Source organism: Xyrauchen texanus, chromosome 47 (genome assembly GCF_025860055.1).
Source record: "Xyrauchen texanus isolate HMW12.3.18 chromosome 47, RBS_HiC_50CHRs, whole genome shotgun sequence".
Classification (NCBI taxonomy): domain Eukaryota; kingdom Metazoa; phylum Chordata; class Actinopteri; order Cypriniformes; family Catostomidae; genus Xyrauchen; species Xyrauchen texanus.
The window spans coordinates 16645576-16670186 of record NC_068322.1 but is presented as its reverse complement, the minus strand read 5'-3'; the positions used below and the strand labels follow the sequence as shown (position 1 = coordinate 16670186).

The following is a 24611-nucleotide window of genomic DNA, read 5'->3' as shown; positions in this document are numbered from 1 at the left end:
AGCACTAAAGTAACACATTCTAATGCAAATAAGACTAAGCAGGGGGTTGAAATCACCATAAATGTGACCTATCTGATTAAAAATTAGTTAAAATGCTCAAGATTCACGTGGTAGAGTAACACCAATTTGTCATTTAGTTAACGGTCCCATTTACAGCAACTTATGAGATGCTATCTCCATGAAACGAAACTAGAAACACATTTTAGACACAGATAAACATTTTTAACATTGTTACTACTCAGCATGCATTTATTAGTCTTAACCAAAGCTGAACCAAAATCAGAATGTTGTTACATTTCTGCAGGACCATTATGAATTCAGTTGCTCTCAGATCAGGGTTAAATTGAAGCTGTTATCACCTACTTGACTAAACTCTGAAATCAATCCGAAGCTCTTAAATTAATTAAGCTCAATTACTGACAAGAGCCCTCGGTCATCAGCACAATCAACACCACCACAGCGCACACACACACACACACACACACACACACACACACACACACACACACACACACACACACACACACACACTTTCAGACACTCACTCATAATGTAACAACAACTAATAATGAAACAACTAACACACACCTCACAATCATATTTAGACATAAATATGAATAAGTTATATATAATCATGAATTCATTTTTGGAGATATGCTTTCTATTCCCTGTGTTCTGTAAAGTGACTGGATAAGAGGTTAGAAGGTCGGCTCGGTGCTGTAGCCTTCAGAACAGACCATTAACATATGGTAAGTGGTAGAATGGCAATTAAACGACATTAAACAGGGATTTCTGATTTCCAAGGCATTGTCTTTATCTGATCAAGAACGAGTCAAAATAATAATTCTCTCTTTTCGACTTTTCACTGTGCATTTTCATGTCAATAACTATTAAATATCATCATTATTCATTATTAAGTGTAATAATTACACAATTTCTCTGTGCTGGCCAAGATGAAACAATTAAATTAATTTGTAATTACTTGCCAAGAATTTAAAAATAAAATCGTTTTATAGAGATTTACATTTGTATCTGTGGTACAAATCCAAGGAACTCAATGATATAAACAAAATTAAATATTTCCATAGAGACAAAAACGTCCTGAGATTTGAATGTGTCCCAATAAGGACTCAAATCTTCAGGCTAGTAAGAGCCACCTTGAGGAAGACTCCTTTGTTTCAGTTATTATTCGACAACATTTGTCGGCCAATGGATCAGATAGCTGTGTCTGGCTCTGCCCCCTATCATCTGGTTAGTTGTATAAAGGGATTTGTGGTGCAGTCAGTATGAGGTCAGAGGTCATGGGAGCTGCTCTTAGACAGTCTTGTCCCCTGACAGCCATTTGGGTTTATGGAACAAAATAAGAGCTTCAGTCATGGTCACTGAGAGAGACACTATATTCCCATGGCTCGGTTTATAATATGGGCATGCTGGGATGACAGGTCTTCAGTTATTTGTCATACAACAAAGTTTTGTCCAAAGTAACTTAATGTAAGCGACATTTATTTCAGGGACTTTCCTCTTCTAAAGGCCGCAGGTTTGACAAGTGATTTCTGAAACTCATATAGTAAGCTGGCTCTACCGGGATTTGGATCCATGCAATTTGGATTGCCACCCCAGATCCATCTGCACTACAGTAGACCATCAGAACAAAAGTCTCTTTGTTCCTATACCTCACGAACTGAACCACAGCAAACAAGTTTTGTCATTTTACATATGTGTGAGTGCTTATTTGCATTTATTTGTGTGTATGGAAGTCTTGAGGTTTGCAAATCTGTTTTGCTTTATTCTTAGCTGTAAAGACAGACACTTATATATATATATATATATATATATATATATATATATATATATATATATATATATATATATATATGCTTTTTATTATTATCTATTTTTAGTAAAGCTGCATTAGAACAATATGCATTGAGAGTTGTATTATGAGAAATCAAATTTCTCTTGATCTTTTAAAATAAAATAATTTGATGTACTATTAACACACTCTTCCCAAACTATATTAGCAAAAGCTAATATTGTAGCTTGTCTTGTAGCACAGGAAAAGACTGTTACTCATTTTACATGCAAAGAGGGTTTTTACCAAAACGTCTTAAGCACAGCAGCAAAAAAATGGCTTGTTTAATTTTAATCATAGAGAGTGTAAAATGGTCAGGAAAAACTTGGTCATAAATAATATGACAAAGTTCATTTATGAGTAAATTAAGTTTTCATAGCATCAGCTGCCTTTTACATGCTGAGCACATCTGTATCTCTCCATCAGGACAATATCACTCTCACAATAATCCTCTTACTGACCCCCAAACTTTCCTTTTCTAGTATATTTCTAAGGACAGTGAAGATTAAAAGTTGTGTGTATGTGTTAGTGTATGTAATTGTGTGCTTTAAATGACTTCACAATAATTATGAGTTTACACTCCATTCCCTCTCTGAGAGAGGGAAAGAGACTGAGATCTACAGGGCTACTCACTCATGCCCATAATTGCAGCAATAGCACATTTAAAAAGGTCAATTTAAGCCTTAAGTAGCATAAGATATCTGTGTGAGTGAGAATGTATTATTAAAACTCTTAGAAGGCGAGACGTGATGTTTTTCCTTTGATCCTTTGGCATAGAGACAGAAACACACACACACACACACACACACACACACGCGCTCCAAGGCATCTGGCGAAGTGCATCCCCTGTGCTCTCAGGTTCTCAAGTTGCCTCTGATCTAAGACCTGCTGACTCTCTCAGTCCTGTCCAGAACACACACAATCTCTATATTAAAGAATAACAATCATAGTGTCACGTTATTCTTGTTTTCCCCAAGGACTCTTAGTTTGAAGAGACTCTATTTTGAAGTTTTGTGTCTTCCTCTTATGTCTGTCTTCCTGTTCTTTACCCTAATTGTATCCCAAGTGTTCCTCATCTCCTTGTTATCCCAAGTGTATATATACCCTCTTGTTTCTCGGTTCTTGATTGTATGTTGTGTTATTTAGCAGCATACTGCTGTTTAGTTAGTGTTATCTTCATCGTTGTTTCCTCTTCTGTTGTTGATTATTAAAATTCTGCATTTGGATCCTCACTCTCTCGTCTCTTCCCTGCAAAAACAGTGACAGAAGAACCAACAAACATTATGGATCCAGCAGAACTTTCCCACTGGTCCACTCCTGCAGCAGAGTACTGCTGCATTTTTTGGAACCTAGCCTCTCAAGTGAACTGGCATGAGAGATCTCTCAGAGCCATGTTCTGTTTGGGACTTAGGGACCCTGTGAAGAAGCTGGTCCCTTTGGATTGTGATCGTCTGTCTCTGAAATGTTATCTCTGAAATCTTAAGGGCTGACCTTCTGCTCTCATCTCCAGTGGTACTGGACACCCTCTAAATTGAGGCCCCTCTGCTTCTAGCTCCAGTGGTTCCAGAAACCCTTTCGACAGAGGCCCCTCTGCTGCTATCTCCGGTGGTTCTGGAGACCCCTTCGACAGAGGCCCCTATGCTCCTAGCTCTGGTGGTTCTAGAGACCCCTTTGGTGGAGGCACCTCTGCTCCTAGCTCCGTTGGTTCTGGAGACTCCTTTGGCTGAGGCCCCTCTGCTCCTAGCTCCGGTTGTTCCAGAGACCCCTCGATGGAGGCCACTTTGCTCCTAACTCCGGTGGTTCCAGAGACCCATCGATGCTTCTTCTGAGACTATTCCTCCTGCAGCTCCGTACGCTTTTCCTCCATCGGCTTCGTCTGCTCCTCCTCCTGGGACTCCAGCAGGTCCGCCCGCTCCTCCTGTGGCTCTGCCCGCTCCTCCTCCTGCGGCACCATGAACTTCCTGCTGCTCTGCCTTGAGCCTCCTGCAGCACCACCCCCTGAACTTCCTGTGGCTCAGCCTCTTAAGCCTCCACCTTCTGCAGCTCCATCTCCTGAGCCTCCTGTGTCTCTGCCTCTTGTGGATCCACCCCCGAGCCTTCAGCTCCACCCCCTTAGACTCAGCCTCCTGCGGCGGCTCCTCCTGAGCCTCCTGTGGTTTCACCCGCTGAGGCTCCATTCCCTGAGACTCCTGCAGCTCCACCTGAGCCTCCACCCCCTGTGGCTCAGCCTCCTGTGGCTCCACCCCCTGAGGTCATCGCTTTAACATTCCGAAAGTGTACGTGAATACAGTTGGCTATACATTTGGATATACAGCATGATGGGTTATCATTTGGTGATAAACTGATCAATTACTGCTGCCATGATCGATAGAAAATGTACAAAAGCATCCCTTTTAAATCAAATCTGTTTAATTGCACAATATAAATTTTTCCGGGTTGTGCAAATGAAGCACAATATATAAAGAGCTTAATTTAAATAGAACGGAGACATGTTTGTGTGCAAAGGAATGGCAATGACTTCATTTAAATACTGAATTAATTGCAATTTAAGTGCTGTTTGGGTTTGCTTAACCATGATTGGGGCTGGTTAGTGAATAAGATGCACGTTTTTGCACTGAAATACCACACGCAAAAGTTGCACAACTGCTTAGTGAAATCGCTCCTAAATATCATAGAGTCTTAGAACGTGGGCTCTTTTGACATTGGCCATCAAGCCACCACCTAGTAACCATCCAAAACACACATCCAAACTAGCATTATGGCGGCAACATTTGCATGGGCAAGCACCACTTACATTTTCTTCAGAAAATTCTGAGATGTATTCAGGTACAGCAAAAAGCTGTTTAACTCTGGCATGACAGGTTTGCAACCCTTCTCTCTCTCCTCTCAAAATAGATGAGGGGGCATGACTAAAATAAATGTGGTTGCGGATAGGCAAAAATAAGTAAATGAGAGGAAGAATGGCAAGATGGAAGGATGAACACAGGAGAGGTGAGCTATATGACTCTCTGGAAGACAGTCACGATAATTCAATTTTCAGTGATGGGTGCACAAATGATGCCGGAAGCCAATCAAATTATAGAGAGCCGCACAGGAGACAGAACCTCTCACTCTGTATAACCTTACCTTTATGCCCTTTATACCTTTATGTATGTCAGTAACCAAGGAAACATGATTTGCGGTCAGCAGATGCCATGTCAGACACACCTACCCGCTTGCAAGTCATTTCTGATGGACCCACTCACACATGATATCAGGAGGCAACACAGTGTTCCTTAGCTAGGAAGGAACACACACACACACACACACACACACACACACACACATACACACACACACACAAACAACGGAAAAAGCTTTTATTTAAATGATTCTATTAATTTAATTTACTTGTCATTTTTATTGAAATAATGGACAGAAGAAAGAGGACAAGAAATTATGAGATGAGAAGGAAATTGATTTGAAAATAATGCAAGCCATATTCAAACTCAAGTTGTTTGTATGATCACCAAGGCTTGATGTGGATCACCGATAGGCCACAGCTCTGGCAACAGGCTTTATTTCTAAAACATTCCTGAGAGGTTTTAAAAAATGCAGGTGTGGTCATTTGGTTAAGACTGTGGCACACTTTTATATTGTTGCAGGTTTACATTCCTATTCCTCACCGGCCAGGAATGGGACAGAAATGGCACAATTAATTAGAGATTTTAGCTGATGTCCTGACTCACTTTAAACATTGACTGTATGTAGAGAGTTAAATACTGCTCTCAGGAGCTGTACACATGGCAAAACCCACAGCATGCTGCTGTCAGTTTCCATGACAACCAGAGCCCATCTTGGTCTCCATAGAGACAGTTGGTGAGCAGCAGCATGGCTGCGATGGGATGCAGCAGCCTGCTGTGACTCCTGCATGTGCAGGTGTGTTTGCACGTGTGTAACTCGGCTCATTTCACTCTGAGGAAACCCACTCTCCATCATTATCTGGCACCACATGCCTCACTGCGAGAGGGAGTTACACTGGCCACATGCAAACTTAATACACCTGTAGTCAACACACATGGATGGTTACGGCAGTGATGATGTCACTGTAGCAGGAAGACTAAACCTGGGGCATAGAAACCACTATAACACAGAAATTAAGTTATAAGTTTGTCCTTCTACTTTTTGGGAAATAATTATGTTTTAAAGAGTTTCATTTTGCCGACAGTGTGAAACAACAACTTTATAGGAATATTCCAGCTTAAAAACAAGTTTAGCTCATATGACAGTATTTGTTGCTGTCAAAACTGCATTTAATGCCATATAGTACATATGAATATATTGTTTCCATTGTTAAAATCAACAACTATAAAGTCAATAGTGTTGTATGTTTTTTACATCATTCACAATGCTTCATGTAGTTAATTCCTTCATTAAGACTGCAAGTACATAGTCTTGTACTTTGTCTTTTTGCCCTTGCTTCCAGTTAGTGTTTGTTATGTTGTGATTCACATCAGAGCTGGTTGGTGTTGTTCATGACTTAGAAATCTTTTATGAAGGATTTTTTGAAATCCCCATGGAAGAAAAAGAAAAGAAAATACTTCCAGAACGGAGATGGGCAAATAAGTGGGTGGCCACTGCTGTGCTTTACTGACCAAAATCTGCCTTTCAGCCAATCAGGTAGGACTACTGGGATAATGCCTGCCACATAATTAATATTCATGAGGCAAGCTTGAAGCTGAAAAGTTGTATAATACACATTTTCAGAGTCCTACACACTTGGACTAAACCCAAACAAACCTTGACTAAAAACAAACTAAACCGGCACTAAAACTAGATATAAAGGGAGTTCTGGCAGTGGCGTAATTTCTCCAAAAATAACATCAGTGGGTCTATTCATCATCACACTGCACCCAGATCATGTGTGTGTGCTCGAGAGAAAAAATATTTATCGTGCTTAAATGCTATCTGAAAGTGAATGCCAAATTCCTCCCACTCTCCCCTACACTAATACAATAAGAATAATAATCGACATGAGGCGGGGATCATATTTTCCCCGAGTGTATGTATATTTAAAGGAGGGGCCCTGATGGGTCTATTACTCTCAAATTCTCCCATGATGGTACTTCTCATTTACTGAGAGGGATCACTGCGTAAAGTTAGACCAATCAGAGGTGTGCGGCAGAGAAAAGAGGAGGATCACTCTGTTCCGCTGCAATTTTCACACCACTTTCTAAAATTAACTGCATACTCATCTGTATACCCTCCCTTTCTCTCTCTCTCCTTTTGTCTCTCTCTATTGGTCTCAGCAAGTACCAAAAACATTCTGTCCCATAGGAACAGAATTATCTGCAGATTCTAGTTCTACCCCTAGAGAACGAGTGTGTGTATGTCTATATGGGGGTTGGCCGCAGGCCATAGCTAGTGGGGTCAAAGGTGGTAACAATTCTAGGAGCCCAAAGATCCAGGGGGGCCCACAACAAACTCAAAACTGCATTTTTTAAATAGGTAAGGGGCCCAGAGCAATATACCATCAGGGGGCCCAGAATTCCTTGCAACGGCCATGGTTGGCCATCTTACCTGCTCGTAAAATCAGAGAAAAACCACATGTACACACATTGTGAGACTAAATCTTATGTGGCTTCACACTAAACCATTATTTCTTGAGCACACATGGTTTACAATTTGAACTTGAAATTGTTTTTGTTTTATGTCAGTTCATCTTTAATGAATCGCTCTGTATTTATGGTAGATGGTACAATCTCTGGGCCTTTTCTATAATTTTTTCCCCCTGCAATTGTACATTTAATTGGAATATTATATTTAATGAAGAAAATATGAGAGAGTTGCTTGCTCCTTCAAAACTCGCCGGCATGATGCTAGGGTGTTATGGGAGGTTGCTAGAAAGTTAATTTGTGGTTTGGAGTGGTTTACAACATATTGCTACCCATTTGTTCAGGGTGGTCGCTAGGGTGTTAAGAACGGATACTACAGTATGAGGTTGCTTACTGGTCTAAGTCAAAAGAGCCCACGGCTATGTCTATGATATTCTGGCACCTAGAAATGAAAGGGACATCCAGAAGCATCTTGATGAAAGATATCCTTTAATGTAAAACTGGAAAAGGTGAATGCAACCATTAGTCCTGTGTCGTGCCAAAAGTGAAGCATCCTGAGACCATCCATGTGTGGGGTTGCTTTTCATCCAAGGGAGTGGGCTCTCTCAAAATTCTGCCCAAAAACACTGCCATGAATAAAGAATGGTATCAAAATGTCCTGCAAGAGCAACTTCTCCCAACGATCCATGAGCAATTTTGTGATGATCTAAAGACTTTTTCCACATTGTACGGTCTGCTATGCAAAAACAGTCAGTCTGACAGCTTAGAAAAGTAAATCCTAATTTATACAATGGACGAAGCCAAACTTTTAACTTTTGAATGAACTAAAGCACTTTAGGCGAACACAGTATGCGTTTATATGCATTCTTGTACAGTGTCATTTGAAAATTAGTTTGTTGTGATATCGTGAAAGGTTGTCTCAGGCAGACGACACGTGAGATGAGAGGAGAGCTGCAGATCGAGTCTATAATAGAAACACAGATCACAGCTTGGCGATATATCTATATACGGGAGTGTGGCATGTAAATAAGCACAAACTCTAAAACTGTCATTCTCTGTGTGGTCAGAGCTGCTTCAACCAGTCGCGGAAGAGACCCAATCTGAGCGGGTGTCGAGACCGGGAGAGATTTAAAGATCCGCCGGCTGATACGTACTCTAAAACGAAGACGCCCGTCTCTCACCCCCGCTGTCTGCAGCTTGCAACGAGTTTCATCTTTGATGAGATCATCAGGATAAGATCAATGTTATGTGAAAAATAACACTAAAATGACAACAACAATAAAATGTGTGTATAATATATATATATATAGGTTTTTGATAGACAAGATTGACAAATGCTTATCAATAATACTCTTATGGCTAAAATGTTTACAGTGTTCAGTGACTAAAATGCCAATATGACTAAATGTTACTAAAATATGACTAAAATGTCAACAGTTTTCATTGACTAAAAATACATTAAACAGCCCAGACTTTGTCAACTAAAACTTGACAAAAAAGAAATAAATAGGATAAGGTTGACTAAATAGGATACAAATTAAAAGGACCTTTGACACAGGATTAAGACCAAGACTAAATAAAAAAACAGCTGACAAAATTAACACTAGTATTCAGTTGCCAGGTCATTAGTAGTGTATTAACGCAAAGTCAACATTTACGTGTTTTTAACGTCACTTTTTTGATCAGTATGGTACCACCTCTGCCTCATTTTGATCCAGGAAAACCCTAATAGTGTTCAAAGATGTACTGATTTTCTTTCTCAATGTGTCAGCTTTGTATAGTGTACAGTTAGTAATATGAAGCATTGGGTGAGCAAAAGAGATTTTACGGCTTATTGAACAGTAAAGCGATTGCATCACATATAAAGTTGGAGAGATAAATGGACGTTGCAAGGAGCGTCTTTTAGATTCTCTCTGTCTTCCTCTTTCTGTCTTTTTCTTTCTATCCATCTGTCGGAAAGCTTCTCTACGGCATGATTAAAGCAATATGACTCACTCTGCCGTTCCAGTGAGTCACAGAGAGATAAAAACACGGGGGATTTAAAGGAAGCTGGAAATTGTTGATACTGAAAGCCACCAGCCCTGTTACATACCTACAGACTCAGAGAAATTCCACGCACACAGACATATACTCAATTATGCAGATGTTTGTGGACATGTTTGCAGTCATAATCACAACGTACAAGCACGCTCACACTCACGCATTCGTTTTTGCAAAGCATCATTCATTTCACAGCAGTATATATAATAGTAAATGGACTATACAGCGCTTGCTGGTCAGCAATTAGGGCCACAACCCATCCCATCCAACCAAATCGCCTCGGTGATCAAGGGTCTCTGCAGTAGAATTATTGGTCAATAAAAGTGAAGCGCGCACACACGTGCTTTCTTGAAAAGGACACAGTCAAATACTGCAGACACTGGCTGTGAATAAACATTTTCCACTTCAAGAGACATTTGTGCTATTTTAGTCAATTCACTGAACTTTTACCTACTTTAAGTTGTTTCTAATAATATTACCTTCTGTCTTTCTCTTTCTTTGATTATTGGATTTATATGGAAATGTAAAATGCTGCACAAAATACTTCACATGACTATAACCTTTCGTTCTAATATTAAAGGGGACCTATAATGCAAATCTGGTACATAAATGTGAGTCAGCAGTGCGTGTACACAACCACCCTACAATGCTAAAAGTGAACATAAGAGTCTTCATGTACTCCAGGCATCAAAGCCACTGAAGACGCAGTGGAAATGTTTTGTTTTTGAAGGAAATGTGCCCCAAAACATACAAAAATGTGTGTATGTTTGTGCAAATCATTTTACACCGGACTGCTTTGTGAATTAATGTCAATATAAAGCAGGATTTTCAAAACATTTGATCAGTATCAACTGTTCGTGTTCCAGCTTTATATCTTGAAGATAAGTATCGCACTTCATATTTTATGAATGTTTGCATATCGCCTTTCCGAATGTGATTGTTAGCTGATTCCACGGCTAATGCAGCTAAAGTTACAATTGTCTCTGATTGTATTCACGGAGACCAGATATACATATAAGAATACATATATGTCTGAACTCCGGTATTTACGCTGTCCATCATATTGGTTCTGATTTGTTGTTGCTGTAGTATATGAAGCACGAGCTGTAAAGGCACATCCCTCATCCGGAAAGGGGGCTGGAAGCAGCAGCTCATTTGCATTTAAAGAGACACACACAAAATCAGCGTGTTTTTGATTCCAACCAAAAAGAGGCATTTACAACATGGTATAATAAATGATCCGTGGGGTATTTTGAGCTGAATCTTCACAGACATATTCTGGGGACAGCTGGGACTTTCGTATATTACATCTTGTAAAAATGGGCAAAATAGATCTCCTTTAATACTCATAAAAAAATAGAAAATGGAAATAATGATAAAAATCCACAGATGTCTGCCATTGTGTGCATTATTTTCACAGTGAAACACAAATGCTTAACAAAAAGAGAGAGACAGAGGTATTTTGGTTTTCTGTGTGGAATGTAAATAATGTTGATGAGATTGGTGTGAAGTCCCAGTAAAGGGCCACCTTTATATATATTTGAGATCTAACCGGCTGCCCAGCTCAGATTTCAGATTTTTAAAAACTGCACACAGCATGAAATCACACCAGTATACCTCCATCTCTGTCTCTATTTCAGGTCAGTGTTGGTTTGGTGATTCTGTAGCCAAATATGGTCTAATTGTCCTTGTAATTTCTCTCTATCCACAGATTTCCTGAGCAACCACTGGGCAGCACCACGATGATTCTAATTGCCTGTTTCGTATTTCTGGTCTCGAGACGCCAAGTAAAAACTGCCAAAACAGTGATCCAGAGGAGAACAACAACCATTTAAATGTTCCTTGCCGTAAAAATTTATTTCAGGCTCAACTTGTGCAGTTGTTGGCTGTTATAACAACTCAGAATAATTCATGATTTCAGCGTAACTAACCACGGACCATCGCTTCATGTCATCTACACACTCCGGTGAGGCACTGTCTATAAAAAAAAAAAATGGTCTTCTCAACTCCGTGAAGTTTTGGCATGTTTTTTGACAAATTTTTACATATGTAATACCTTAACCTTACATAACCCACTAAGAATATTTGCCGATGCGTGAGAAAACACTGGAGACCGGAAATTGAAAACAGTCGAAACGTGGAACACTTCCGCATTCAAGAAAAGGGTGGATAATCTCTAAAAACAAGTTTTCATGTACATTAGTTGTTGCCATGGAAACAAACACAGTGGCTAAAAAAAGTTCAACAAAACATGCTGTATTCGAAAAATGTAGGAGAGTGTTAAAGGTAGAGACTTTGGTGTAGCTTGTGTAATTCTGCTCATTTGATTTTGAACGTTGAACTTTAAGATCATTTGAACTCATGAACAGATTTTTAATCACACAGAATGAAAGTTTTTAGATGCAATTAGATTAAAAGACTTAATTTGAAAATGTCCAGTCACATTTACCTGAATGCTCCACTGCTGTATTTGTACATCATCCGACCATTTAAGTCAAAACAGGCATTTAAGCTATTTGGCCTGTTCTTTGCTTGTAATGCTCTTAGCATAGAGCATACGTTATCTGTTTACAGACATATAAAATTATCCTATACAGTTTTTATTTAATGAGCCTGTGAACTCTCAAAACAAACTCACTCTTCATTCTGAATCATCCTCGGAAGACATTGATGAACAGAATGAGTCAGTGAAAACACTGCGCTCACTGTACAATTCAACTCTTCAATTGCTGAACTCCACTAAAGGAAAGAATGGAGTAAAATACAGGTCAGACAGACTGTAAACTACAGGACAGACACTGAACAACAGGACAGACTCCAAACTAAAGGACATACACTGAATGATAGCACAGACTGTAAATTACAGGACATACACTGAACTATATGACAGACTCTGAACAACAGAACAACCTGCCCAGCCACATCTGGAACACACAATACTGAGACCTGTGCTCACACAAAGCTGATTTTCACCCTTTAGTCACCTCTCACATGCCAGCCCTATCACCACGACTACATGATCAGGATCAGGAATGTTAGGAATCTGAGCGAGATGGCAAAAGAGCATCGTCATGACGACAGCGCAGAGAGGGATGAGTTTAGAGGAGGACCATTTAAGGAGGAGTTGATGTCACCGGCGTACAGGGAAGAGAGAGGCTGAAATTAAACAGAGCGTTAAGCATGGTGAACGAGAGCGAGAGAATTCTTCTGAGATGTCCTTACATAAACAACACTGAACCATGAATTCATCATTCCCAATAATTAATTTGCCATGGCAACAGTGCCACATTGTGAGATTGGGGACTGGTGATGGATTGATTCCAAAATGGGGTTTGTGTGATCAGGGATTCACAGCAGTACTCTTTGAGCAGAGTGTTAAAGCATGGCCATGGTGGTATTTGGTCTGACTGACTGTGCACATAGAGATGTTCTTTGATGACTATCTTGTACTCAAGATTACTTTAGGAACACAACATAGCAGATAACCATTCCAAACGATTATTGTGCTGTTACCATGCTCAAATTATGGTATCAGATGGTAATAGAACGGTACTTCATATACTATGGTACTGCATGATTGCCATACTATTACATGGTACTCCAAGGCACCTCTCAAGGAATATCGTGGCAGTGTCCAAAAAAACATTAACATGGGAAGGCACAAGAGTAAAGTGACAATTGTTATGTGCTGTAGAGTTATGGTCTGTTGATTTATTAGAGAATATATCATATTTTGATTTTATTCAAGAGTAAATGTTATGGATTTTGTGTGCGCTGTATAAAGACTGTTAAAATTGTGCACAGGAAACCTCAACCTCAAACCTGTATACAAACAGCTGAATTTGGGCAGAAAGCTGAAAGTCCGTGGTAACTATGACATTGGTTGTCATGGAGACGGTGTACTCTGCAGAGCATTGTTTTGATTGGAGATGATGCCAAACTAAGACTCCATCAAAAGTAATGAACAGCCAAAACCACAGTCCTCCCACACTGCATGTGTGGGCAAGAACATGACATTCTCCTGTTAAAGGCTCCTTTAAAAGACTGTATAAAAGTTAAATTCATGCTGTCGATGCTGATAATCACCATAAGTCTCAAAACATGCACGAAAAATAGAATTAGGCATTTTATTATTGTGTTATTGTATGAGGATTGCTGGTGTTACCCATCATCAAAGGCTTCTGTTTTAGGATATGAATAGGATTGCAAAAGATTGAGAATAAATGCTCAGGTCGCATGAAGTACAACAAACTTTATAAAATGACTCAACACTCACAAAAAAGTAAGAGATATAATCTCTATCAGAGTGTATAAAGTCCAACAACCCTTAAATTGGTTTTTAGTCAATTACTTAAAGCATTTTTAGCATTGATTTAGCTAGCTATCTATAGCCATACATCCAAACAATATCTAACCTTACGTAGGTCCCAGTTTATAGGACTATGTCACCGCGCACAGAAACGTACCACTACAAGTTAGCTGATTTAGTTTGTTGGTTTGTTTGCTAAAGGATGACCTTACCTTCCGGTGTCCCAGTCATAGTGCTGCTCCATTCATCAGTAGTTTTGGAGGAGGACTCGTGTGGTGGGCATGTTGAAGGAAGAGGATGACTGCACCGGCTCGTCGAAGACGGAGAATCTTTCTGCTCTTAAGTTTAGTTTAGTTCAGTTCCGTGCACTGTCAAGTTCTTCATCAGATTTGTCGTGCTGCCAATCTTGGCAGCAATTATCTTGTCGCAAATACTGCATCGCTGTTGGCATCGAGCCTGGTGAAATGTAGCCACTCTTTTGATCTTTTACATCTATGGGGGTTGGGACGCATTCACACTACAGCCTCACGTGTGAGCCGCATCTCTAGGCGCAACCGGCATAAACTTGATTTCCATTCCTTGATGCCAAAACACAGCCAATCGCCGGCACTTTTAGATTTGGGCACATCTAGCATGCTACATGCTGACGTTGACGAGATTAACACCTTAGGTAAATTTTAGTCAAGATTGTCAATTCGGTCGGTGCCTAAAACGCATCGAACTCGAGACCCAGCCCTATTATATATATATATACGAGCACTATGGCAGCACTCTGTGTGAAGTCCACTGAACTCTAGTGAAATGTTCATATATTTTGCATGTATGTAACTGAGATCCAAACTGAAATTAAAAATGGAAAGCCTACTATGATCCTGCCTATTACAGGGTTAACATCAATACACAGCTATTTCCAGTGCAAATGAAGATGCAAGAGAAGAAAGGAGATAAAGAGGAGAGGACAGAAGTTCTGACTAGATAAGAGTAGGAAGTGTGAAGATCTCCCAAAAAGAGGCCTCGGTCCAAAGGACATCTCAACTTAGAGGACAGAGAGCTCTGACTTCCTAATATTTATCTGAGACACACAGACACCGCAGCTGTAGGCTGTAACTCATCATTCCATATTACTGATCTGAAAGCAGTTTGACTCCGGGTCAGCTAACTGGCACTGCATTTTCCCTGTATGTGAAAGAACTGTGTAAATGTCAGTCTTTCTCTGCTATCTTTGAAAAATTGGCTGCATCCAAATTCACATATTTATACTAAAAAGCACTAAAATATGTACTTCATATGAGAGTATGCAGTAGACTTGGGTCATGCTATGTACTGTATATGTGACCAAACATGACTCGGCATGTCACAAAAGCTGTTCCACCAGCACTATTTTCCTGTCCTGAATATGGTTAGCTGACCGTACTGATAAATCTGACCTGGAAACGGTTTGTGATCATACCATACCAAACCAGGTTCAAGTGAAAATGCTACTGAAACTGGAACTCAGTGCTCACAACCATTCTGCCTATATGATTTGGGAAACACTAATTACAATCATACATAGTATTTAGGATGGATAATTTGAGCATTTGATTATTATGGGAAGGCACTCTGTGATAAGGGAAACACATTCGCTCGCAGTAACAAAACACACATCCACACCCTCACTTGTCTCTTGGCTGTAAAACCCAAGCCCTTGTGAGGCCTGAGGACCCACAATGCATCTGTCATAAACATCTGTCATGGTGCCGCTGTGCAGCTCTGTGTGCCATTACATCAATGTATTCAAGTAGCACATCTCTGCATGACAGCCTGTTTAATTGTGAACCACAGAATAGTCTTGGCATGATAATGAGCCACTGCGCACAAGATCTGTTCTGTTTTACATACTTCTGCACTATTGGGCAACATTTTGTAGCACAAGTACAACAAGAAGCATTTTAACACTGAAAACTACAACGAGGAGAATGTACTACGAGTGCTCGAATTATGTATTTGTTCAACCGAAAAAATTAAGTGTGGAATGCTGGACACTTTATGCACTTAACAATACATAATTTATTATTTGCTGTTATTCATATTAATTAGAATTGAGTAAAATACTTTGTGTATGGTTTATGACTAGCATAGACTTCGTGGCAGTTAAGTTTACTTTATTTACAGTATTTTGCATTTTATTGATTTATTTATTTTTTGTTAAATTTCCATTTACACTTTATTTTACCTGGTAAACCGACTCATGCGCTCACAAGCTCCCAAGTGCTGGCTTTTTATTATTAATATCTCTCTATGAGATTTTTGAGGGATCATATAACTCATATCATATAAGTCTGATATGAGTTCAGTAAATTTTGTATGACTGGCTTTGAATAAAGCATTTAGATTATTGGCTAACAAGGCTGCTGCAGCCGTTCATAGAAAGTAAAAAAGAAATTCAGAGCCATGCACACGAAAGCAGCAGGATTTTGGGGCACGAGCACCTCATTCTCATTGAAAATGAACTAGACACGTGTGCTTTCCACGTCCCCCATGTAATGGCCTTATAACACTTGAAGTGTTCATCTTCATCTATTCATCTTCTTTTAATTCAAAATTACTATGCAATAACACAAACAGCACCACTAAAAGTAAAGCTAAATTCTTAGGGTGCAAAATTGTATGGCAAATAAACTCTGAATTTCTAATTATCTGTTGTCATGGCAACTTGCCACGTTAGAAGCTTTTGCTGGGATACTGTAAACTACAGGAACCACATTACCTAACAGCCCCAGTGCCACAGAGCTGATGGTGTGTGTGTGTGTGTGTGTGTGTGTGCATGTATTTATCACTTTGTGGGGACCAAATGTCCCCATAAGGATAGTAAAACCCAAAATTTTTGACCTTGTGGGAACATTTTGTCGGTCCCCATGAGGAAAACAGCTTATAAATCATACTAAATTATGTTTTTTGAAAATGTAAAAATGCAGAAAGTTTTCTGTGAGGTTTAGGTTTAGGGGTAGGGTTAGGTTTAGGAGATAGAATATAATGTTTGTACAGTATAAAAACCATTATGTCTATGGAAAGTCCCAATAAAACATGGAAACACTACGTGTGTGTGTGTGTGTGTGTGTGTGTGTGTGTGTGTGTGTGTGTGTGTGTGTGTGTGTGTGTGTGTGTTGGGCATTCTCAAATTAAAGCAGGCATTCCTCTTGAAGCCTTGAGATCAAAGTAAATGAGGTGGAATGCAAAAAGGCACACAATCACAGCGATCAAACAGACACAAACACACACTGGAATTGCTCATGTGACACTCTTTAATACTCTGTGTATACGATAAAAAAAAGAAAAGAAAACTTTATGTGAAGAGATAAAGTGTAAAATGTTGCACATGTTCCAAACATGGATTGCTTTCTGTATTTCATGGAACACAAAAGGAGATGTTGTAGGCCGAATATCAGGGACTGACAGCCTCAGTCACCATTCAGTTCCATTGCACCTTTTTTTTCTTCCATACAATGAAAGTGAATGGTGACTGAGACAAACATTCTAACTGACATCATCTCTTATATTTCACATAAAAAATAAACAACATGAGGGTGAGAAAATGACAACAGAAATGTCACTTTAAGGTCACGAGGCACGTAGAAAACAATGAGTGATGATAAATGTGTGTAATAGAGAGTTTTACTGTGATCAGTTCTACATGCACCGATTGTTTTAGAATCACTCACACATGCCACTAGGTGGCGCCTGAGAGCACATGTCATCCATCCACTGAAATCTCTTATTCAGCTGCCACACACCCCCCATCTCTCTTATGTTTACATACTCACTCTCAGAGGTGTGTGGTACCAGAATCCAGCCCCCTAAAGTAGGTCAGCCTCTTTCTAGCTCTTCTTTCCATCTTTTACCTCTCCACCATGTGTGTGTGTCCTACTGAATGCCTCAGTACAGAAATGGCCATAAATTGTCAATTTTTCTAAACGTTAAACTGGTGCCACATACACACACTTATGAAAAAAATGTTTGCACACATGTGTGTATATGGTGTCTGGATGATGCATAAGGGTCTTAATTAGTTTATAGGGACACAGAAGCTGCACTTTGCAACAACAACAACAATGACGAAAACAAACAAATGATTAACTCATTCAAATACATTTACATAAACACAACTTACATTCATATATGTGTACACACAAAGCAGGGGAAGAGAGAAAGAGAGAGAAAAAGGGAGGAGAGAGAAAGGAGGAATCTGGGCCTTTGAAGTGTCATGGCTAAATTAGCCTTTCTAATTGTGGCAGTTCATTTCCAGCCTTTTCCCAAAAGCTCACGATTCAGAAAGCGCATGCACCAACAGAATACTTACGTACTAGAAAGGCATACACACACTTTCTTGGTTAACGCTTCTAACTACAAGAAAGAAAATACTGAGCAACATTTAACGGATACTGAATACAGAAATTAACATGTACAGTAGGGACAGAAAGAATAATTCTTAGCTGTCACACTTTTAATGTTACAGTTAATATTTCTACGTTTATTTCTAAGGTTTAGTCAATTTCTGGATAGCCACATTCGTACCTTGATGTCTTGACTACAACTTATTGGACAGAAAAAAATACATGTTGGCCTTTTGTGACAACTTGCCCCAATAGCGGTGCATGTTGTCACACTATCTGGAGTAAGCGGTGACAATGGAACCTGCCATTAAACCAGTGGCATAAGTTTCACAACAAACAAAAATGGAAAAAGGTAACATAAAAACTATATATATATATATATATATATATATATATATATATATATATATATATATATATATATATATATATATATATATATACACACATTTATGTCATGTGACAACCTGCCCTGATAAAAAAAAGTGAAAACGTGCCTGGCCTTACTTTCATAAGTTTCACCTTTGTCTTAAGGACATTTGATCCTGCCTGCCTTCAAAATATAGTTGTCCCTCGCCTTAACCTCTTAAACTTAAATGGCAGGTCTGTGGGGAGGCACTATATGGCAAGCCATTTTATCACTTAAAACACAGAAGTCCCTGGATGCATAAGTTAGGCATATGTGGTATCATTTGAAAGCTTAGAATCTGATCTTTTTAAAATAACAAAATCAGGCCTGAAAGCATTTGTGTCACAAATTGGCCACACCTCAAAAATTTGTTGTAGAAATGTTAAAATGAAAAGTACTTAAATAGACAAGTTATATATCAAATGAAAGCTCTCATTTTCAGGAATGGGACTGTACATTTTATTTTGTTGCCAAATACCAGAGTTTTAATTAATTATCACAGTGAAATTTTCTTTTGGTAAGTCATAAACTGCAAATGTCTCTTTTCTGTGCTGACCACACTGATATGTAAGCCCCAAATAGCCTAAAACTTTATATCAAATCTTACCTTGGGTTGTTAGCTTTAAAATGAGTTTAAGAAATTACTTGTTTGTGAGCTTGTTTATTCACTTGTTTGTGAATAAAAACAAAATTTTGTGTAAAAACAAATTCCACAAGTTCCATAGAATAAAATCATCAGCAAAATAATTTCTCATATACAGATGAAATGTTACACATCATTGTAAAGCTGCATTCGAATAACAGCTAGATTGAGCTTCTAGACAACTAAGAAGTCAAGATATTCAACAAACAGTGTGGAAGCTCTTAGCACTTAAAAAAAACTTGTTGTCTATGAGTGGCACTAAAATGCATTAGAGCACCACCTACATTTCAGATCAGTATAATTTGATAGAAGGTGATAGAGAATAAATGAATTTTTCTAGTACTTTCTGCCATCCAGTGGCGTACATTTATTTTTTTTGCTCGAAAATAGAGGACACAGAACTGAAATGTCATTCTTTTAAACTTTAGAAATAAAAATAAAAACATATATTTTTTAAATAATTTTTATCATAAAATTGTAAAAATATACAATGTTATTTATTATTGCAATCATTTCTTATAATTTAGGGGGTTATCTGTAAAATGAGACAATTTTTATGAAATGAATCCACTGTATGTGGACAGGGACCGTGCAGATCCTGCAGAGTGTAAGAGATTAATGTATGCCAGTGTGGTTGGACTATGTCTGCTTGTTTACTCAAGACCTATAACAAAAATATGATAGTGAAAATTTACATTGGAGTGTTGAATTCACACACACAAAAAAAAATCGAATTTAAAAAGGATTCTAACCAGAGTGATCTCACAGTGGAATCGAAAACTGTAGGTTGACTTTCTTTTTTTTTTGTTAAAATCACTCTGTGCTTACTGAAATTTGAAACACTGCCCCAGTGGCCAAAGTGTATATAGTGTATTAATATATTATTTAATAAGAATAACAAGCAAGGCCCAAGTATTTATAAATGTCATTGTGGCAGGGCGGAGGGTGGGGCCGATTTGTGATAATACACACCCGGTCCCTTATCAGGCTAATTAAGCATCTAAGAGGGATAAAGGCCGATGGCAGACGGTGATGCGACAAGAGAGAGATCGTTTACGGACATGTCTGTCATGTGTGTGTGTGTGTTTGTCTTTTGCTTCAACTATTATTTATATTATCAAGCCGGTTCTCGCCTCCTCCTTTCCACTGAACTACATTACAGTCATAAGTGACGTTTCTGCACCAGCCCCAGAGCTCTCCTTTGCTGTCATTTTCTGCATATCACGGCACCGTTTTGTGGTCCGTTCTGCATAACATGGAGGCTCATTTAGCTTAACAGCCCGTTTCGCGGCCGATCCACCGGCCCACTTGGTTCTCCCGATGGCCAGTCCACCCTTGATCGGCCCCAAAGTGTGTCGGCCCACCGGGAAAATGCCAGGTATGCCAGATTACCAGTCCAGCCCTGAGTGCACCCTGCGCATTAAAAACATATTACTATAGTACTGAGTGTGAGTGTGAATGTGTGTGTGAATGGTGTAAAGCGTTTAGTTTAACGCTAAGGTTTAAAATGGCGCTATATAAGTGCAGACCATTTACAATTACCATTTACTATAGCACCATGGCTATTTTCATTAAAACTATGGTCTCTGCCAAAAAACAAAACAAAAACAAAAACATGGTAATACAGTGATGCAATCTATGTATCAACGGGCAGTGGTGGCTCAGTGGTTGAGGCTCAGGGTTACTGACCAGAAGGTTGGGGGTTCAAGCCTCAGCACCACCAAGATGCCACTGTTGTGTCCTTGAGCAAGGCCCTTAACTCCAGGTTGCTTCGGGGGGATTGTTCCTGTAATATGTGCACTGTAAGTCGCTTTGGATAAAAGCGTCTGCCAAATGCATAAATGCAAATGCAAATGTAAATGTCAAGACCAATACTTTGGCATGCAGTGTTTGCGCAGCCAAGACGGTGCTCGCATTGGGGTTTCATTGTGGTTAAGAACTTGAAATCAAGTCAAGTCACCCACAACATGTCTATCACGGTTTACAAAAAACAGTATTAATATTGGACTATTAAGTATTTTTAGGTGTAATGTATCTACACATGTAGGCTTTTGTAGTCTCTTGTGGTCCATGTAGTTTTGATATCTTGAACAGGTCCATAATAGCTTGATTAATTAACGGTCACTTTTTTAATAGTTGGAAAAAATAAATAGATATTGCAAAAGCAGACAGCAACATTAAACAGATAAATAGCACCTATTTATTATAGATTGATTATTTTCAAAGCATTGACGATCTGCTTAATTTTTTTTTACAGCTTTTTCCATCATTCACAACATTCAACCATGCACAAGACTCTCGGAAACAACACGTCAACTTCCAGTATGATCATGTTGTTCTGAACTAGGTATAGCGATATATTGGTCGGCCGATATTAGCCTTTCACTGATATATCGTATCGCTGTATGTTTTACCGATATGCGCAGATATGAAAACTTTTTTCAGAAAATATAATGCAGAAAACAATGCTTTAGAATTGGTGTTATTTTGTAGTTTGTCCAGCAGAGCACACTCCACCTCCATTGTTTACAGAGGTGACTCTGAGCAGATGGTGGCTCTGCAGTCAGGGCGGACTTAAGCGGTGCGGAGTTAAGCGGTGTCTTTCTACATAGAAAAGGTCTGTTTTCATTCCAGCACAAAAATGAACTATATCGACCACCATATCGGTAATCAATGAATTTTCCCCTCTTAAATCAGTAGCGGAATCAAAATTCCCACATTGGTCGGGCTCTAAATGAAATCAACATACAAAACCTCTGCTAGAGAAAACATACATTTGAGTAATTGGAAGTCACATTTGACTTCAAATCTTATTACCACTGAGATATAGCCACATAGTGACAATTTCCCTGTATTACCAAATTTGATTGTATAGCATACAGCTAGTAAAATGACTGAATACTGTACAACAAACAACCCATACACCTGTGTATGTATGTGTGTGTGTGTGTGTGTGTGTGTGTGTGTGTGTGCTAAGTCCATTCTACCAGGAAGAACAGCAATAACAATTGTTTGTGAAATCCATAACAGATGGCTGAAAAACAGAGCCATGCCTTAAGCACACACAGACAACCAGATATACACACAAAGGCCAGTTGCAGGTTATGACAGAAAAAAATGTTGGTAGTGGGTGGTGTCTTGAGAGAGAGTGAAATCCACAGCCCAGTTAAGGAGAGGATGGATACATGATTTGTTGTAGGAAGAGACAAGTAAGTAAGTGCTTACTTACATACAATGGAATTATAATTTCAGATACAAGTTACATATATATACACCGGCGGCCAAAAATGTGTAAAATGTACAGATTTTGCTGTTTCGGAAGGAAATTGGAACTTTAATTCAACAAAGTGGCATTCAACTGATCACAAAGTATAGTCAGGACATTACTGATGTAAAAAACAGCAACATCACTCTTTGAAAAAAGTAATTTTTGATCAAATCTAGACAGACCCCATTTCCAGCCTAAAAAAAAAAAAAAGAAGAAAAAAGGAAACAGCATCCTCTAGAAACTCATCAGTCAATCATTGTTTTGAGGAATGAAGGCTATACAATGCATTAAATTGAAAAGATTTCATACAAATATGTACACTTCAGTCTTCAAAGACAAAGGACAACTGGCTCTAACAAGGACAGAAAGAGATGTGGAAGGCCAGATGTACAACTAAACAAGAGGATAAGTACATCAGAGTCTCTAGTTTGAGAAATAGACACCTCACATGTCCTCAGCTGACAACTTCATTGAATTCTACCTGCTCAACACCAGTTACATGTACAACAGTAAAGAGAAGACTCAGGTGTGCAGCCTTATGGGAAGAATTGCAAAGAAAAAGACACTTTTGAAACAGAAAAACAAAAAGAAAAGGTTAGAGTGGGCAAAGAAACACAGACATTGGACAACAGATAATTGGAAAAGAGTGTTATGGATCTTAGAATGCCGAATATCTGCAAAGCTGTCATTGCTGCACATGGAGGATTTTTTGATGAGAACCCTTTGAAGTAGTTTAAGAAGTAAATAGTAATTTTTCAGGTTATTAATGTCCTGACTATACACTGTGATCAGATGAATGTCACTTTGGTGAATAGAAGTACCAATTTCTTTCCATAAGAGCAAAATCTGTAAATAATTTCAAACTTTTGGTTGCCAGTGTGTTTGTGTGTGTATATATATATATATATTAGTAGATATAAGTATCTGCAATTTTTGCTTTTAAAAATAAATAAATAAATAAGGGACAAGTCTAAATATTTTTTGTGGTTATCAACATGCAATAGATGTTGTCGATTGAAGTCAGTGATTTCAATAATTTTTCAAGGGTGACCTTTTCAGCAATCAAAAGAAAAGAAAAAAAAAATCATTATTGTTGAGTCATCTCTGCTTGTAGCAACGGTGTGTCATTTCTCTACCATTAGTGGCACCAAATGGAACCACAAAAAACATTGTTTGGACAAACAGGTAGCTCACACAAACAGCAATGTTGAAAGTGCCACAAAGCCACAGTGTTCACACTCTTCAGGAAGTCAACCTACAGAATGAATGGCTCACTTAGTTGTTTCTGCACTTTAAACTGTGATGAAAAAAATATATAAATTTAAACATTGAACAAATTGCATATATCACCATTCTCATACTCCTATGGTGAAAACTGCACTGTACCATTAGCACAGCAGACATGATATTCAGAAGTGTAGCTTCATGGAGTCACGCTGCTAAGATCATAAACTGCCATGAATCATGTTACAAAATGTGTGTCAGGATGGAAAAGAACAGAACACTGTGTAATGCTTTAACACGTCCATATTGAAACACACTATGCACAGCATCAAGTGAAGAGAACCTCTTATGCCAACAAATACATTTTTAACAATGATGCACACACAAACGACCTGCAGTGATCCCAGCAGCCCAGCATAAGGGTTACCAGGTAGAATTCTCTCTCTCTCTCTCTCTCTTGATTTGCTTTATTAGAATTTGGCATGACAAATAATTACGCATTTGCATTGCCGAAACACTACCGGATAAAACAACAGTTATAATAAACAATGATGCAAAACAAAGGAGTATGAAAAACAAATCATCCTCTCTTTCTCTCTGAGGTGAAGGATGTGCACTCATTCACAGTGATTGATTTACATACTGAAGGATGAGAACATGAGTGATTCCTTCTGTATGAGGGAAAAGAGAAGATACAGGATGGAGGAGCATCCAATGGCATGGATAACATAAAACAGCTTGGAAAATGAGTGTGTGTGAGTCTAATTAAGTTTGTGAGATGATGGTAATATATGATGGTCTGTGGGCATTGCTGTTCATCAGTAGTACAACGTGACTGTCCAACACACACACACGCCTACTCTCATTTTCTCCCAAACTCTCCATATCCATATTTCACA

General features: G+C 38.8%; 1 protein-coding gene across 2 annotated transcripts in view; it reads right to left on the bottom strand.

Annotated features, from left to right (window-relative positions):
- The window catches only part of LOC127638777 (voltage-dependent L-type calcium channel subunit alpha-1C-like), a 145847-nt gene that overhangs the window by 52811 nt on the left and 68425 nt on the right, over nt 1-24611 (bottom strand). The gene's annotated exons all lie outside the window — the stretch shown is intronic.